We start from the raw sequence: 19,531 nt of genomic DNA, 5'->3' as shown, positions 1-19,531 counted from the left end.
GCATTAGAAAAATAAGCGAGGGCACCACATTTTCTAAAACTATAGTTTAAAGTTAGCAATCTAAACATATACACATATCCTAGGTGCGAAGAGTATCTTAACCACGGCTCTGGTTTTAGCTGAAACTTGCTTTTTTAGATATAGCAGTACATAAAAACACAATGAACATCTGAATAAGAAATTATTCTTATGAAATTAATATGGCATGGGACTACTATGGACAATGATGGAACATTTATGGTGACACAGTTTTCAGAAATCTTTTTCATTGTCATAGTGGATCTTAGGGGAAATGGACTTTCAATCAACTTCATAGTGGATCTTAGGGGAAAATTTCCTATGCCACTACAACACCGACAAGTGCGACCATGTGTTCATCAAAACAATATTACCAATTCTTTTGGTTGCAATGAAACACCGAAAACCTGGCTCGAGTACATTTGAACAATAACATTTTCGACTATCTACATACCTGTAAAATTACATACTCATATATAAAGCTTTCAAAGTATAAGTATTTTTCAGGTCTGGACAGATTCAAGCGACTGAAAGAATATTATCCTTTTTAGTTAAAATTAAATAGCTTAATCTTCTATCAGATTTACATGGGCCTTAGGGTATAGAACAGACTTACAGTTGGATAGTAATTCGTGAAAACAGAGTAACCAGTGATAATCAAATCCATTACTGCATCAAGGTACTTTTTTCACATGATCATGCCATAAAGGCATTCCAGATTTGCAGAAGAAAGGTAGGAAACTCCTACAAAGCAGCAAGCAAAACACCCAGATTCAGAGCAGCTGGGAACGAATAAATTCAGAAATAGATACTTAGTAAACATTGAGATTGCACGTGTTCTATTGCTACCTGCCTTCTCTTGTTAAGTAACTCATTCAAAGGCGGATAGTAGCTCACTGATTAGTAGGTGGTGGTGTTCTAGATGCTCGTCCCTTCTCACCTTGGGCTCTCTGAATAAGTGATTATGTATTACCAAATCCAATGATGGCTAGCTCCATGAAGATCACACATGTACCACTTCAAGCAAGCAAGCCAGCTGTTAGATCTATTTGTCCATATAAGATAGGAGTAGGAATACATGCATATCCTGCTATATGTCATTCAAATTTCATTTTTCGAATATGCTAGCCTGCTAATTGCATTGGGACAAATTTGTAGAAGCTAATCAGGGCATCTCCAATGCAAGAGTGCTTGTTCGGCGCTTAGGAAATAAAAAATAATAATAACGGAAGTAGCATCGATCTAGCAGTCTACAACAAATGATGCATGTCAAAACGCAAAACAGATTAACGAAATGAACTACTTACGCTCTGGCAAGGTCAAGAGCTATATGTATACCCTGTCTTGGGATATATGGGCCAGCAACAGCGTACCACCTGTAGTATTGTCTAGGCTAATGAGGTAAGATTATCCACTGTTGAGTTACTTTTCATTTTGCCCTTCAATTCAAGTGCTTACAGAACAACACATGCATTTTTTTCAACCTTACAACAGTCCAAATTTTTTTGAAGAGGATTTAAATCGTTTCTTTTGCGAGTGATGCGTACGTACAGTTTGGGGAAATAAGTGAAAACAGAACAACAAATCCTTGATGAATCAGTAATCAAATGTAACAAAATGATGAGGTGAGAAAGATGGTTCAGCCTGTGTCTGAATCATTCAGCCTCTCATTATTTTGAGAAAATAGGCTCAAGACAAGACATCATCTATCAGCCTGCTTAAGTGAGTTTCATAGTGGAGTGTTCCTTGCACTTCAGGAGCACACCACGGATTCTTGGTCATTCAAATAAAGAGCTTTTTCTCACCTACTCTATTATAATGTGATTGCTAGATCACGTACTAAGTGTGTTGAAAAGAGAAGTTTTTTTGCAGTCAAAATAAAAAACACGAGTAATCCAACCCAAACCAAGAGCTGATGTGGTGACGAACACTGCCCTTATTCAGAACCTTGAAAAGGGTGAATCCAGCGGGTGTCTCCAACGACATCAACATCTCCAACCAAGCAGCAACTCAACTCACCTAGATCGAAGCACACCACACAATGAAATCAAAATGTAACGAAATGATGAGGTGAGAAAGATGGTTCAGCATGTGTCCGAATCATTCAGCCTCTCATTATTTTGAGAAAATAGGCTCAAGACAAGGTATCATCTATCAACCTGCTTAAGTGAGTTTCGTAGTGGAGTGTTCCTTGCAGTTCAGGAGAACACCACGGATTCTTGTGTTGGAAATATGCCCTAGAGGCAATAATAAAATATTATTATTATATTTCCTTGTTCATGATAATTGTCTATTGTTCATGCTATAATTGTGTTATCCGTAAATCATAATACATGTGTGAATACATAGACCATAACATGTCCCTAGTAAGCCTCTAGTTAATTAGCTCGTTGATTAATAGATAGTCACGGTTTCCTGACTATGGACATTGGATGTCATTGATAACGGGACCACATCATTAGGAGAATGATGTGATGGACAAGACCCAATCCTAAGCATAGCACAAGATCGTGTAGTTCGTTTGCTAGAGCTTTTCCAATGTCAAGTATCATTTCCTTAGACCATGAGATCGTGTAACTCCTGGATGCCGTAGGAGTGCTTTGGGTGTACCAAACGTCACAACGTAACTGGGTGACTATAAAGGTATACTACAGGTATCCCCGAAAGTACCTGTTGGGTTGACACGGATCGAGACTGGAATTTGTCACTCCGTATGACGGAGAGGTATCTCTGGGCCCACTCGGTAATGCATCATCATAATGAGCTCAATGTGACCAAGTGTTTGGTCATGGGATCATGCATTACGGTACGAGTAAAGTGACTTGCCGGTAACGAGATTGAACGAGGTATTGGGATACCGACAATCGAATCTCAGGCAAGTAACGTACCGATTGACAAAGGGAATTGAATACGGGATTGATTGAATCCTCGACATCGTGGTTCATCTGATGAGATCATCGTGGAACATGTGGGAGCCAACATGGGTATCTAGATCCCACTGTTGGTTATTGACCGGAGAGTCGTCTCGGTCATGTCTGCATGTCTCCCGAACCTGTAGGGTCTACACACTTAAGGTTCGGTGACGCTAGGGTTGTAGAGATATTAGTATGCGGTAACCCGAAAGTTGTTCGGAGTCCCGGATGAGATCCCAGACGTCACGAGGAGTTCCGGAATGGTCCGGAGGTAAAGATTTATATATAGGAAGTCCAGTTTCGGCCATCGGGAAAGTTTCGGGGGTAATCGGTATTGTACCGGGACCACCGGAAGGGTCCCGGGGGTCCACCGGGTGGGGCCACCTATCCCGAAGGGGCCCATGGGCTGAAGTGGGAGGGGAACCAGCCCCAAGTGGGCTGGTGCGCCCCCCATGGGCCTCCCCCTGCGCCTAGGGTTGGAAACCCTAGGGGTGGGGGCGCCCACTTGACTTGGGGGGCAAGCCCCCCTTGGCCGCCGCCCCCCCTTGGAGATTGGATCTCCTAGGGCCGGCGCCCCCCCTAGGGGCCCTATATATAGCGGGGGGAGGGAGGGCAGCCGCACCAAGTCTCTGGCGCCTCCCTCTCCCCACGTAACACCTCTCTCTCTCTCTCGTTGGAGCTTGGCGAAGCCCTGCCGAGATCACCGCTGCTTCCACCACCACGCCGTCGTGATGCTGGATCTCCATCAACCTCTCCTTTCCCTTGCTGGATCAAGAAGGAGGAGACGTCTTCCCAACCGTACGTGTGTTGAACGCGGAGATGCCGTCCGTTCGGCGCTAGGTCATCGGTGATTTGGATCACGACGAGTACGACTCCATCAACCCGGTTCTCTTGAACGCTTCCGCTCGCGATCTACAAGGGTATGTAGATGCACTCCCCTCTCCCTCGTTGCTAGATGACTCCATAGATTGATCTTGGTGATGCGTAGAAAATTTTAAAATTCTGCTACGTTCCCCAACATCTTGGTCATTCAAATATCACTTACTCTATTATAATGTGATTGCTAGATCACGTACTAAGTGTGTTGAAAAGAGAAGTTATTTGCAGTCAAAATAAAAAAACACGAGTAATCCAAACCATGTACAGGTATCATTTTCCTCAGGACCTTCTGTATATTCCTTTATCGCCCTCTAAATTTCTCTTTCACTTCTACCAGTGCACGCACATATATTGATTGAGTGCAAATAGAGCTGGCAATAGCAAACATATCCAAACCCAAAATGCGAAGAATCAGATTCAGTATAGAGAGAAGGATACCTTTGGGGCTACGACGTCACAAATAGGAGGCTGCAGCCACTGTAAACCAAGGAGAAAGCAAATCGCTGGCCTAGGAAAAGAAGGGCATGGTCAGGAAAATATATTACTTCTACTTACTACAATGGAAGAAGGAAACGGTTGCCAATACATAACTAAACAAAAAATGACATTTGGGGGAACAATATATAAAACACTAATAACAGATTCCAAAAGAAGTTGCATTATCAAAAACCCTAATAATCAACAAAATCAAAGTAATCTTCCTTGCCTCTATAGCACATGCCTCAACCTTATAAGGCATAACAAGAAACCATGTCTTCGAAATTGAAACATAATCAAACCGCTCTTAAATATCTGAAACACACATCGTATTCCTCCCCAAGACTGCTATTATCCAACTATGATGGTCTAATCAGATTCACATGCCACGAGCACACACAACAATCACATAGTATGTTACTTGGCCCTAGTTACTTCAAGCAGTTTTAACAAAATACATGTTACCTCCTCTGATCCATATTAATTGTCATTGATTTAGTACACTACTAAATCAACGACAACTAATATGGATTAGAGGAAGTACTTTATTTGACTACCTTATGTGGAGCAAAGGCCACACAGTCCTTTATTTCAATAAAAGGAAATATATACAAACAGAGAATAAACAGTCCCAAGAGAAAAGAAAGAAAGAGAAAAAAGAACCCTGAAGTTCTTACCATTTGAGTTGCTTAACTACTTGCGGAACTAAAGGTGCGAAGGCCAGAGGTAGGAACCACTATCTCAGGCGTTGGCAACTTCGCCTCTTGTTTATCGAATTAGTATGTACTCCTATACCATCACGAGGAAGAGCGGAATGGTGGTAACCTGTTTAACAAATGATTAATGTAATCACATTTGTATCCTCAACTGCAGTTAAAGTATTAACAAGTATCATACATACAAAGATTGATTTTCTTTCATAGGAAAACTAATAAGAAGTTCATGAGCCGAAACCAAAATAACAATGGCACCCCGCCTTGTAGTACAGCCAGCCTGCCTTCGCCATCGATAAATCAAATCTACCAAAACATACAGACAAATTTACAGTTTAGAGAGGGATGATCTTGCACACACCTCAACCAAAATGACATGTGCAAACACCAGACAGGTTGATATGGTCGTTGAGGAGAAATATTCTAATGGAGAAAGCCACAGAAAAATCTGAAAGAAACGAAGTCAACCACCAACTTAGCATTTGTAAAATTGGGAATAGAGCAATAGGAGGAAAGTAGAGAAAACATACACATCATAGCAACGATGTACTTCTGACAGCCGTGCATAGAGCAACACATCCTCAGCACCGTTCTCTTTGCCGCTGCAAAACAGGAGCCAGTGGTGAGGCGCCAGCCGGCCGGCATCACCTTCACCTTTCCCACCCCGCCTCAAATCTGTTAGCAATGCCTGACCTCCGCCCACCCTCGTATCCCCTCTCCTCGATCTCAACCAATACATCAGCCTGAAGCTTAACACCTAATAATAAGATTTCAGAATAATCAATAATTTTTACAAAGGAACCTGTAGCTGCAGCAAGGGGTTTATGAGTAAATTAACATGTAGTTAAATGAGCTGAAGCACACAAAAATAATAGTTTGAGGTGAGTACATCTACCTAGTTGCTGATAGATCATTAAATTCTCAGACATGTCAGTTGTTGGGGAACGTAGTAATTTCAAAATTTTCCTACACACACGCAAGATCATGGTGATGCATAGCAACGAGAGGGGAGAGTGTTGTCCACGTACCCTCGTAGACCGAAAGTAGAAGCGTTAGCACAACGCGGTTGATGTAGTCGTACGTCTTCACGATCCGACCGATCCAAGTACCGAACGCACGGCACCTCCGAGTTCAGCACACGTTCAGCTCGATGACGTCCCGCGAACTCCGATCCAGCAGAGCTTCACGGGAGAGTTCCGTCAGCACGACGGCGTGGTGACGGTAATGATGTTGCTACCGACGCAGGGCTTCGCCTAAGCACTGCTACGATATGCCTGAGGTGGAATATGGTGGAGGGGGGCACCGCACACGGCTAGGAGAGATCAACTGATCAACTTGTGTGTTTAGAGGTGCCCCCCTGCCCCTGTATATAAAGGAGCAAGGGGGGAGGCCGGCCGGCCCTCTATGGGCGCGCCAGGAGGAGGAGTCCTCCTCCTACTAGGAGGAAAGGAAGGAGGAGAAGGAGAAGGAAGGAGAAGGAGGAAAAGGAGGAAAGGGGGGACGGCCCCCTAGTCCAATTCGGTTTGGGCTAGGGGGGCCGCGCGCCCTGCCTCCTCTCTTCCACCACTTGGCCCATGAGGCCCATTACTTCTTCCTCGTATTCCCGTAACTCCCCGGTACCCCCGAAAATACCCGAATCACTCGGAACCTTTCTGATGTCCGAATATAGTCGTCCAATATATCGATCTTTACGTCTCGACCATTTCGAGACTCCTCGTCATGTACCCGATCTCATCCGGGACTCCGAACTACCTTCGGTACATCAAATCACATAAACTCATAATACAATCATCACCGAAACTTTAAGCGTGCGGACCCTACGGGTTCGAGAACTGCGTAGACATGACCGAGACATGTCTCCGGTCAATAACCAATAGCGGAACCTGGATGCTCATATTGGCTCCCACATATTCTACGAAGATCTTTATCGGTCAGACCGCATAACAACATATGTTGTTCCCTTTGTCATCGGTATGTTACTTGCCCGAGATTCGATCGTCGGTATCTCAATACCTAGTTCAATCTCGTTACCGGCAAGTCTCTTTACTCGTTCCGTAATACATCATTCTGCAACTAACTCATTAGTTGTAATGCTTGCAAGGCTTAAAGTGATGTGCATTACCGAGTGGGCCCAGATATACCTCTCCGACAATCGGAGTGACAAATCCTAATCTCGAAATACGCCAACCCAACAAGTACCTTCGGAGACACCTGTAGAGCACCTTTATAATCACCCAGTTACGTTGTGATGTTTGGTAGCACACAAAGTGTTCCTCCGGTAAACGGGAGTTGCATAATCTCATAGTCATAGGAACATGTATAAGTTATGAAGAAAGCAATAGCAACAAACTAAACGATCAAGTGCTATGCTAACGGAATGGGTCAAGTCAATCACATCATTCTCTAATGATGTGACCCCGTTAATCAAATGACAACTCATGTCTATGGCTAGGAAACTTAACCATCTTTGATTCAACGAGCTAGTCAAGTAGAGGCATACTAGTGACATACTGTTTGTCTATGTATTCACACATGTATTATGTTTCCGGTTAATACAATTCTAGCATGAATAATAAACATTTACCATGATATAAAGAAATAAATAATAACTTTATTATTGCCTCTAGGGCATATTTCCTTCAGTCTCCCACTTGCACTAGAGTCAATAATCTATCTCACATCGCCATGTGATTTAACATCAATAGTTCACATCACCATGTGATTAAAACACATAGTTCACATCGTCATGTGACCAACACCCAAAGGGTTTACTAGAGTCAATAATCTAGTTCACATCGCTATGTGATTAATACCCAAAGAGTACTAAGGTGTGATCATGTTTTGCTTGTGAGGGAACTTTAGTCAACGGGTCTGCCACATTCAGATCCGTATGTATTTTGCAAATTTCTATGTCAACAATGCTCTGCACGGAGCTACTCTAGCTAATTGCTCCCACTTTTAATATGTATCCAGATTGAGACTTTGAGTCATCTGGATCAGTGTCAAAACTTGCATCGACGTAACCATTTACGACGAACCTTTTGTCACCTCCATAATCGAGAAACATATCCTTATTCCACTAAGGATAATTTTGACCAATAATGTCCAGTGATCTACTCCTAGATCACTATTGTACTCCCTTGCCAAACACAGGGCAGGGTATACAATAGGTCTGGTACACAGCATGGCATACTTTATAGAACCTATGGCTGAGGTAGAGGGAATGACTTTCATTCTCTCTCTATCTTCTGTCGTGGTTGGGTTTCGAGTCTTACTCAGTTTCACACCTTGTAACACAGGCAAGAACTCTTTCTTTGACTGTTCCATTTTGAACTACTTCAAAATCTTGTCAAGGTATGTACTCATTTAAAAACTTATCAAGCGTCTTGATCTATCTCTATAGATCTTGATGCTCAATATGTAAGCAGCTTCACCGAGGTCTTTCTTTGAAAAACTCCTTTCAAACATTCCTTTATACTTTGCAGGATAATTCTACATTATCTCCGATCAACAATATGTCATTCACATATACTTATCAGAAATGTTGTAGTGCTCCCACTCACTTTCTTGTAAATACAAGCTTCACCGCAAGTCTGTATAAAACTATATGCTTTGATCAACTTATCAAAGCATATATTCCAACTCCGAGATGCTTGCACCAGTCTATAGATGGATCGCTGGAGTTTGCATATTTTGTTAGTACCTTTAGGATCGACAAAACCTTTTGGTTGCATCATATACAACTCTTCTTTAATAAATCCTATTAAGGAATGCAGTTTTGTTTATCTATTTGCCAGATTTCATAAAATGCAGCAATAGCTAACATGATTCGGATAGACTTAAGCATAGATACGAGTGAGAAATTCTCATCGTGGTCAACACCTTGAACTTGTCGAAAACCTTTTTGCGAAAATTCTAGCTTTGTAGATAGTAACACTACTATCGGCGTCCATCTTCCTCTTGAAGATCCATTTAATCTCAATGGCTTGCCAATCTTTGGGCAAGTCAATCAAAGTCCATACTTTGTTCTTATACATGGATCTCATCTTAGATTTCATGGCCTCAAGCCATTTCGCGGAATCTGGGCTCATCATCGCTTCCTCATAGTTCGTAGGTTCACCATGGTCAAGTAACATGACCTCCAGAATAGGATTACCGTACCACTCTAGTGTGAATCTCACTCTGGTTTACCTACGAGATTCAATAGTAACTTGATCTGAAGTTACATGATCATCATTATTAGCTTCCTCACTAATTGGTGTAGTAGTCACAGGAACAGATTTCTGTGATGAACTACTTTCCAATAAGGGAGCAGGTACAGTTACCTCATCAAGTTCTACTTTTCTCCCACTCACTTCTTTCGAGAGAAACTCCTTCTCTAGAAAGGATCCATTCTCAGCAATGAATATCTTGCCTTTGGATCTGTGATAGAAGGTGTACCCAACATTTTCTTTTGGGTATCCTATGAAGACGCACTTCTCCGATTTGGGTTTGAGCTTATCAGGTTGAAACTTTTTCACATAAGCATTGCAACCTCAAATTTTAAGAAACGACAGCTTAGGTTTCTTGCCAAACCATGGTTCATACGGTGTCGTCTCAACGGATTTAGATGGTGCCCTATTTAATGTGAATGTAGCTGTCTCTAATGCATAACCTCAAAACTATAGTGGTTAATCGGTAAGAAACATCATAGATTGCACTATATCCAATAATGTACGGTTATGACGTTCGGACACATCATTATGCTGTGGTGTTCCAGGTGGCACGATTTCGTGAAACTATTCCACATTGTTTTAATTGAAGACCAAAATCGTAACTCAAATGTTTGTCTCTACGATCAGATCGTAGAAACTTTATTTTCTTGTGACGATGATTTTCCACTTCACTCTGAAGTTTTTGAACTTTTCAAATGTTTCAGACTTATGTTTCATCAAGTAGATATACCCATATCTGCTCAAATCATCTGTGAAGGTCAGAAAATAATGATACCCGCCGCGAGCCTCAACATTCATCGGACTGCATACATCACTATGTATTATTTCCAATAAGTCAGTTGCTTGCTCCATTGTTCTAGAGAACGGAGTCTTAGTCATCTTGCCCATGAGGCATGGTTCGCAAGCATCAACTGATTCATAATCAAGTGATTCCAAAAGCCCATCAGCATGGATTTTCTTCATGCGCTTTACACCAATATGACCTAAACGGCAGTGCCACAAATAAGTTGCACTATCATTATTAACTTTGCATCTTTTGGCTTCAATATTATGAGGAGGTCTGCTTCGGTACACCCCCCCCCCCTCGCTTAACATATAAGGGCATTTTGGGCATACGGTGCTTAACGTATCCCGCGCCGTATGCGGCATGCCCATACAGGTAGAGCCGAGCGCACGGCTCGAGCCGATACGCCGGCTCGCATCTACCCTCTCCCCGTCGTGTGAAACAAAAAAACCACGACCTCCGTTGATCACGCGGCCCATTCCAACGTCGCCCCGCCCCGCCGATCGCCGCCCTTACCCGCCGATCGCCGCCTTTCCCCGCCGATCTAGCCGTGATCACGCTGCCAATTCCAACGTCTTCCCGTCCAGCCGATCGCCGCCTTTCCCCGCCGATCGTCGACCATTTTCCCCGTCTTCACCCGGGATCTGGCCGGCGCGGACGTTGTTGGAGTCGCCCGCCGTATGTGATGTCGCCTCCGTGCAGGTCGTCGCGGTGACATGGCCTACGTGGACGCCGTCGCCGCACGCAACTCCATGATCAACCTCTCCGGGAACGTCCTCGCCGTCCGCAGCCACGCCAGGCCGGCCGAAGTGCTGGCCGAAGTGCACGTGCACGCCATGTAAGTCGTCTAGTTTGTCAAAAAAATTGTATCTGTAAATAATTATGTGCAATCACTTGTTAGATAAGAAGTTGTCATATGTATGATCGTAGTACATTTAATTTGATTTAAAATTGATAGATCAATTTTTATTATAATATTGCAGTGTTGGTTGTGAGATCATTCAATGGATAAAGAAACTGCATTTACGGATCTGTTTTTGGACACGAGTGAGTGGGATGGTAGCGATAGTGTTGATCGTACGAATGGTAATGATAGTAAAGATGATGATGATGGCAGCGACAATGAATCCTGGTCGTCGTACGATAATTTACCTGAGGAGGATTTTCAAAAGAAGGAGGAGGGTGCTTGTAGTGAAAACGTAAGTGTCGTGTACAATCTTTTCGTCGGATGAAGAACCATATGGTACTTACATGTGCATATGATATTTTTTTATGTGCAGGAGGATATTGACGTCCAGAACGAGGAAAATCATGGTGTTGAATCTTTCGCGGATAACATAAGCCAGGTTCGGTCCAAAATTTAAGATGTCATTGAATAATAAAAACTTGTTGATGACAACTTACACTTGCTTATGTGGAATATTGTAGGCTAACTTTGATGGTTGGAGTGGTGATGATGAATATGAGCATGAGGATGGAGCTAATATGGACATTGAGGAAGCTGAAATCCAGCAACGTGCACTGGAGACACAGTTGAAGGTTATGGGTATGACATTTGCATCACAATGGGAGGCCTACATGTTCTATAATAACTACGCCAAAGACCGTGGATTCAGTATCAGAAAAGATAAGGTGAAACGAGGAAAAGGACTTTCAACCACTGTTCGGTATAGGCGATACGTTTGCTCGAGGGCAGGAAAACGTCTCAGTAAATTTTTAAACCCTGAGGGCCGTACCCGCAGGCTAAGACCTGAGACTCGTTGCGAGTGTGGCGCACATTTAGTCATGAAGTTGGACAAAGGACGTGGAGTTTGGTTCGTGGCAGCTTTTATGGATGATCACAACCATTTGTTAGCGAGACCAGATGAGGTGGTATTTCTGCGGTCACATCGAGTGATGGGAGATCACCAGATAGCTGAGATCTTGGCGATGGAAGGAGCTGGGATCAGAAAGCATATCATCGTCGACAACTTCATTAGCAGGTATTGATGAAGCTATGTACCTAGGGTAGGGGCACGAACCCGTCCAAAGAGCCCTGCCCAAGGACATCCCTAGAAGAAGTCACCTTTCAATCGACTCGAAGATATCCCACTCGACGGATTCAAGACACTCGACCAAGAAGCTATCACTCGACCATGAAGCTAGCCACTCGACCATGAAGCCAACCACTCGACTGCCAGGAGACCTATAGTCACTCCGCAGGCAAGCGGTCAGCCGTTAAGTAGTCTTTATGGTCATTATAGCACTTTATTAGGGGCGTTACCAGTAACGCCCGACCTTAAATGTACCTTAAACCCTGCATTACTGAGGGCAGGAGGGGGGCCGGCGAACTCTATATAAGCCACCCCCTCCTCAGTATGAAGGGTTCGCACCCCTGTAATCCATACACGCATAATCCAGTCGACCGCCTCCGGGCTCCGAGATGTAGGGCTATTACTTCCTCTGAGAAGGGCCTGAACTCGTAAACCTCGCGTGTAACAACTTCCCAATAGCTAAGATCTAGCCTCTCCATATTCACCCCCCTATATCACTGTCAGAGTTAGAACCACGACAGTTGGCGCCCACCGTGGGGCAGGAGTCTTAGCGCCTGATTGGAGAAGTTGCTATTTTTCCGATCCCTTTGATCATGGTTTCGTGCGGAGTTTTGGTGGAGGGCCGCGAGATCCGCCTCAGCGCGCTCACGTTCATCGCCGATGATTCCGCCTGGCTTCAGGAGGCGCCACTCGACATCGACGCGCTCCCCGTCCGCGGTGCGACGCATTTCCGCGCATGCGTTCGTGGCGTCCTCCTGCGGCAGCCGTCGACCCAGTATCAGTCGGCCCCCGTATCGTCCCCCTGCTCTGTCTCCCACTGGCGCAAGCGCTCCGGTCGGTCGAGACTTCAGAGGTGGGTGAGACATGCCGTGGCTCGCCAGTCGGCCGCCCCGCAAATCGCGGCAATTGAGCCCAACGAATCCCTCTGCGGCCTATTCGACCTGTCGACTAGCTCCGCGGAGACCGCATCCGAGTGCGACAGCAGCGACCCAGCGGCTGAGATCCTGGTAGTCGATGGAACGCACAGTCCTCCTGGTTTCCCTCGCACTGGTGGAGGCGCGGGTGGGGGCGACCCGTCGCATCCCCACGATGAGTATCTCTCCGAACCTCTCACGTCATCGCAGCGAGAGGAGCTTCGCCGCCGGAACACAGACGCACTCCGCACTCCTATCATCGGAGAGTCCCCCGAGGCCCGGGCCTTGGAGGACGCGCGCTTAGCTAATTTGGCCGAGCGCACTCGACTGGAGAATCTCCAGCGAGCACTCGACGAGCGAGTGCGTCAGCGGGCTCCCGAGTCTAGTCGACGTCAGCTCTTCCCGCCGACGCAGGTATATCGAACCCCAGTTCAGAATTTGGCCGCCGCGGCCCGTATAGCAGAATCGATTCAGCCCTCCCAGTCGGAGGCTGGCAGGGGCTTGTTATAGATCAGAGCGTTGCTCCGAGCGGCGGGAAACCAGAATTCCGCTGTTTCTCAGTCGCAGAACAGGATCCACAGTCGATTCATTGCAACAAATACAGTCCAGTCGGCTCACAGCCCGCGGTCGCCCCCGAGGCGTGAGGGACGTGGCGACCGGCATGATCAGTACAGAAGGAATGAGCAGTACGATCACCGATCCGATCGTGATGATCGACGTCGAGTGCCAACCCTTCCCCCGAGGAGTGGGTCATATGCGCCTCGACATCGAGATGACAGACGCCCCCATAGCGTTGGGCAGAGGATTCCCGTCGACCCCAGGGACCCAGGCTTTGACGCGAGATCTGTCCTCGTTCAAGGCTTGGTTGACAGGAACAGGGCTCATCGGGAAGGCCAGAACAGAGATGCGCCCGCCAGCAGCAGAATACGTGTTTCAGGGCCAGAGTGTTTCAGTCGAGCCATCAGAGCCGCAGTGATTCCTCCCAATTTCAGGCTGGCGACTGGAATCAGCAAGTTCACCGGTGAATCTAAGCCTGACACTTGGCTCGAAGATTACCGAGTGGCTGTACAGATTGGCGGTGGCAATGATGAGGTGGCCATGAAGCATTTGCCTCTCATGTTAGAGGGCTCAGCTAGAGCGTGGCTAAATCAGTTGGCACCCAACAACATTTACACTTGGGAAGACCTCTCCCGAGTGTTTATCACAACCTTTGAAGGAACATGCAAGCGACCTGCAGGCCTTACAGAGCTGCGGTCTTGCGTGCAGAAACCGAATGAAACTCTGAGGGAATACATCCAGAGGTGGATCACACTGCATCACTCGGTTGAGAATGTGCCAGACCATCAAGCAGTTTGTGCCTTCAAGGAAGGCGTTAAATACAGAGAGCTGAATCTGAAGTTCGGTCGAACTGGAGAGATGTCTCTGAATTGGATGATGGAGATTGCCACCAAGTACGCTAATGGTGAAGACGAGGACCGACTCCGGAGTGGCAAGCACAAGGCAGTCGCCCAAGAAACCGGAGGAAACTCCAGTCGGAAACAGAAGCGGAAGGCCGAGCCAGCCGCTCCTGGGGAGGCCCTAGCCGTAGCCCAGGGAAACTTCAAGGGAAAACCCAAGGGCACCTGGAAGCCCAAGAAAGTCAAAGATCAGGATGGAAATGATGTTTTGGATCTGCCATGTCATATCCACACCAAGAAAGATGAAGAGGGTAATTTTATTTACCCAAAGCATACCACTCGACAGTGTCGGCTCCTGATCCAGCAGTTTCAGGGCAAACAGTCCAAAGATAAGGAAAAAGAGTCAGACAGAGTTGAGGACAAGGAAGATAGTGACGAGGGATACCCCCAAATCAATTCCACCCTGATGATTTTTGCTGATGTCCAAAGCAAAAGTCGACTGAAAGTCATCAACCGTGAGGTGAATATGGTTGCTCCGGCAACACCCAGTTATCTGAAGTGGTCTCAGACTGCCATCACGTTCGACCAGTCTGACCACCCTACGCACATTGCCACCCCTGGGAGGCAGGCTTTGGTGGTCGATCCAATTGTCGAAGGCACTCGACTGACCAAAGTCCTGATGGATGGTGGCAGTGGCCTGAACATACTGTACGCCGAAACTTTGAAAGGAATGGGCATTCCAATGTCCAGACTAAGTACCAGTAACATGAGCTTCCACGGAGTCATTCCTGGCAAGAAAGCCGAATCACCCGGCCAGATTTCTCTTGATGTGGTTTTCGGCGATTCAAAGAATTACCACAAGGAAAAGTTGACATTCGAGGTTGTGGACTTCCAAAGTGCTTATCATGCCATTTTGGGCAGGCCAGCTTACGCACGCTTCATGGCTCGACCATGTTACGTGTACCTCAAATTGAAGATGCCTGGCCCTAAAGGTGTAATCACTATTACAGGCAACCGAAAGAAAGAAGAAGAGTGTTTTCAGAAAGGCTCAAAGATCGCTGATGCTCAAATGGCAGTGGTCGAGCTGCAAGAGTACCAAAAGACTGCCGATCCGAGTGAATTGCTACGAGCCAAGAAGCCTGCTTCAGAATCAGCTTTTCAGTCGTTCGGTGAAACAAAGCCAGCCCACATTCACCCGACCGACCCCGATGCTGCCCCGACTCACATCTCAATGACGCTCGACTCCAAATAGGAAGAAGCGCTCGTCCAGCTCCTCCGTGAGAACTGGGACGTCTTCGCATGGAAGCCCTCTGACATGCCTGGAGTTCCCAGAGGGCTGGCCGAGCACTGTCTACGAGTCGACCCAAAATTCAAGCCTGTGAAGGAACATCTTCGACGGTCCGTCGTCCAGAAGAAGCAAGCCATTGGCGAGGAGGTAGCTCGGCTCTTAGCAGCGGAGTTCATCCGAGAGATTTACCACTCCAAGTGGCTCGCCAATGTCGTCATGGTCCCCAAGAAGGACAAGTCACTTCGCATGTGCATTGATTTCAAACATATCAATCGGGCCTGCCCGAAAGATCATTTTCCTCTCCCTCGCATTGACCAAATAGTCGACTCGACTGCTGGGTGCGAGAGATTGTCTTTTCTAGATGCCTATTCCGGGTACCATCAGATCCGTCTGTATGGACCCGACGAGATCAAAACAGCTTTCATCACTCCTTTCGGATGCTTCTGTTGCGTCATCATGCCGTTCGGCCTCAAAAACGCCGGAGCCACGTTCATGAGAATGATTCAGAAGTGTCTACTCACTCAAATTAGTCGGAATGTGGAGGCATACATGGATGATATTGTGGTCAAGTCACGGTAAGGTTCCGACCTGCGGGCTGACCTTGCTGAAACCTTTGCCGGCCTTAGGAGGTATGATATCAAGCTCAATCCATCAAAGTGCACGTTCGGAGTTCCAGGTGGAAAGTTACTCGGTTTTCTCGTTTCCAAACGGGGGATCGATGCCAATCCTGAAAAAGTTGGCACCATACTCCGGATGAAGCGCCCTGTATGCGTGCACGATGTCCAAAAGCTTACAGGCTGCTTGGCCGCTCTAAGTCAATTCATTTCTCGTCTCGGTGAGAAGGCGTTGCCTCTTTACCGACTGATGAAGAAGTCTGACAAGTTCGAGTGGACTCCAGAAGCTGACGCAGCATTTGCAAAGCTCAAAGCTCTGCTCTCCACCCAGCCGGTGCTTGCTACCCCAATCAGCAAAGAGCCTCTGCTGCTTTACATTGCAGCCACAGGACAAGTTGTCAGCACAGTACTTACGGTCGAGCGGGAAGAAGAAGGAAAGGCCTTCAGAGTTCAGCGCCCAGTCTATTATCTGTCTGAAGTTTTGACCCCTTCAAAACAAAGATACCCTCACTATCAGAAGCTTGTATATGGGATTTTCATGACCACGAAGAAGGTTGCGCATTACTTCTCTGACCACTCCATTACAGTCGTCAGCGACGCCCCACTGTCAGAGATTCTGCATAACAGAGATGCAACCGGTCGAGTGGCCAAGTGGGCGATTGAACTCCTTCCCTTAGATATCAAGTTTGAAGCAAAGAAGGCTATCAAGTCCCAAGCAATCGTAGATTTCATGGCCGAGTGGATTGAACAGCAACTTCCGACTCAAGTTCACTCAGAGCACTGGACCATGTTCTTCGATGGATCTAAGATGCTGAATGGTTCCGGTGCTGGGGTAGTTCTAGTCTCCCCCTGAGGAGATAAGCTTAGATATGTTCTCCAGATTCACTTCGATTCCTCCAATAATGGAGCAGAATATGAAGCACTTTTGTACGGGTTGCGCATGGCCATTTCACTCGGCGTCCGTCGCCTCATGGTCTATGGCGACTCAGATCTGGTAGTTAATCAGGTGATGAAGCAGTGGGATGTTAGAAGTCCGGCTATGACCAGTTATTGCAATGCTGTGAGAAAGCTAGAAAAGAAATTCGAGGGGTTAGAGCTTCATCACATCCCCCGACTGAAAAATCAAGCAGCTGATGATCTGGCAAAGATAGGCTCTAAAAGAGAAGCCATTCCCAGCAATGTGTTTCTGGAGCACATCCGCTCGCCGTCAGTCCAGGAGGATCCTTTCACAGAAGAAGCCCCACAACCGAAAAGTGCCACAGATCCGACTGGAGTCGAGGTTCCTGCTGTGGTCGACCTGATCACGGAAGTCTTGATGATCACTCCCGATTGGACGATACCGTACATCGCGTATATCCTAAGGAAAGAACTCCCAGAGGACGAGGAAGAGGCTCGACAGATCGTCCGCCGATCCAAGGCCTTAACAGTCATAAAGGGGCAGCTGTATAGGGAAAGCACGACTGGAATTGGTCAGAAGTGCATAACACCAGAAGAGGGTCGGATAATCCTTGATGATATCCGCTCGGGAACCTGTGGTCACCATGCGTCCTCTCGGACCATCGTGGCTAAAGCATACCGAGCGGGATTTTACTGGCCTAGAGCAAATGAGATGGCAAAAGAGATAGTCGACAAGTGTGGAGGGTGCCAGTTCTACTCCAACATGTCACACAAGCCTGCGACAGCCCTGAAGACCATTCCACTCGTCTGGCCCTTTGCTGTCTGGGGACTAGACATGGTTGGTCCACTGAGAACAGGTAGAAGTGGTTTCACTCATGTGCTTGTGGCAGTCGACAAGTTTACCAAATGGATTGAAGCTAAGCCTATCAAGAATCTTGATGCTTGCACTGCTATCAGTTTCGTCAGAGGGCTAACATTCAGATATGGAGTCCCACATAGCATCATCACTGACAATGGGTCAAACTTCGATTCGGACAAGTTCAGAGCTTTTTGCACCTCTCAAGGCACTCGAGTCGACTACGCATCAGTCGCCCATCCCCAGTCGAATGGACAAGCCGAAAGAGAAAATGGTCTGATTCTCAAAGGACTAAAGCCTCGACTGATGCATGATCTCAAGCACGCAGCAGGTGCTTGGGTCGACGAGCTTCCGTCAGTTCTGTGGGGATTGAGGACCACCCCTAACCGATCGACCAGAAGAACTCCATTCTTTCTGGTTTATGGAGACGAAGCAGTTCTGCCAAGTGATCTTCTTCACAACGCGCCCCGAGTCGAACTTTACACCGAACATGAAGCAGAACAGGCCCGGAAAGACACAGTCGACCTCCTAGAAGAAGATAGGGAGATGGCCATGATCAGATCGACCATTTATCAGCAAGACTTGCGTCGATTCCATGCCAGAAATGTGAAGAGCCGAGCCTTCCAGGAAGGAGATTTGGTCCTCCGAGTGGATCAACAGAATCCACACAAGCTTGCTCCTACTTGGGAAGGCCCCTTCATCGTCACCAGAGTCCTCCACAACGGAGCATTTCACCTCTACAATGTTCATCACAAGATCGACGAGCCACGAGCTTGGAATGCGGAGCTACTCCGCCCATTTTACACTTAAGTTCTCCCTTGGACGAGATGTAATAAGAAAAATTTCCACAGTTCGTTTTTATCAAAGGCAAGAGTGTTCCAATAATTACTGTCACTTTTGTTTACATACGAAATCCCCCAGTGGGTGACTTAGCCGCGAATCCATTTCGCCTAAGTCTAAAAAAAATCCTACCGAGTGGAGAGCGATCCTCCCACTCGGGGGCTTAGCTGCGGTCCAGCACTCGCCTAAGTCCTCTCACTTAGAGACTTAGCTGCAGTCCGGCACTCGCCTAAGTTTGAAAAATCCTACCGAGTGGAGAGCAAACCTCCCACTCGGAGGCTTAGCTGCAGTCCAGCACTCGCCTAAGTTCTCTCACTTGGAGACTTAGCTGCAGTCTGGCACTCGCCTAAGTTTGAAAAATCCTACCGAGTGGAGAGCGATCCTCCCACTCGGGGGCTTAGCTGTAGTCCAGCACTCGCCTAAGTTCTCTCACTAAGAGACTTAGCTATAGTCAGACACTCGCCTAAGTTTGAAAAATCCTACCGAGTGGAGAGCGATCCTCCCACTCGGGGGCTTAGCTGCGGTCCAGCACTCGCCTAAGTCCTCTCACTTAGAGACTTAGCTGCAGTCCGGCACTCGCCTAAGTTTGAAAAATCCTACCGAGTGGAGAGCAAACCTCCCACTCGGGGGCTTAGCTGCAGTCCAGTACTCGCCTAAGTTCTCCCAGTAAGAGACTTAGCTGTAGTCAGACACTC

At 46.7% G+C, this 19,531-nt stretch overlaps 1 long non-coding RNA gene across 1 annotated transcript in view; it reads right to left on the bottom strand.

Annotated features, from left to right (window-relative positions):
* Positions 1-383: 383 nt before the first annotated feature.
* The window catches only part of LOC119297186, a 43,039-nt gene continuing 23,891 nt past the window's right edge, over positions 384-19,531 (bottom strand). Inside the window, exons 3-5 of the long non-coding RNA XR_005145570.1 lie at positions 916-1,035; positions 635-762; positions 384-472 (exon numbers count right to left, since the gene is read on the bottom strand). This is a non-coding gene — a long non-coding RNA (uncharacterized LOC119297186). The remainder of the gene's footprint in view (positions 473-634; positions 763-915; positions 1,036-19,531) is intronic.

Source organism: Triticum dicoccoides, chromosome 5A (assembly GCF_002162155.2).
Source record: "Triticum dicoccoides isolate Atlit2015 ecotype Zavitan chromosome 5A, WEW_v2.0, whole genome shotgun sequence".
In the NCBI taxonomy this organism is placed as follows: domain Eukaryota; kingdom Viridiplantae; phylum Streptophyta; class Magnoliopsida; order Poales; family Poaceae; genus Triticum; species Triticum dicoccoides.
This window is presented reverse-complemented; position numbering and strand designations above follow the sequence as displayed.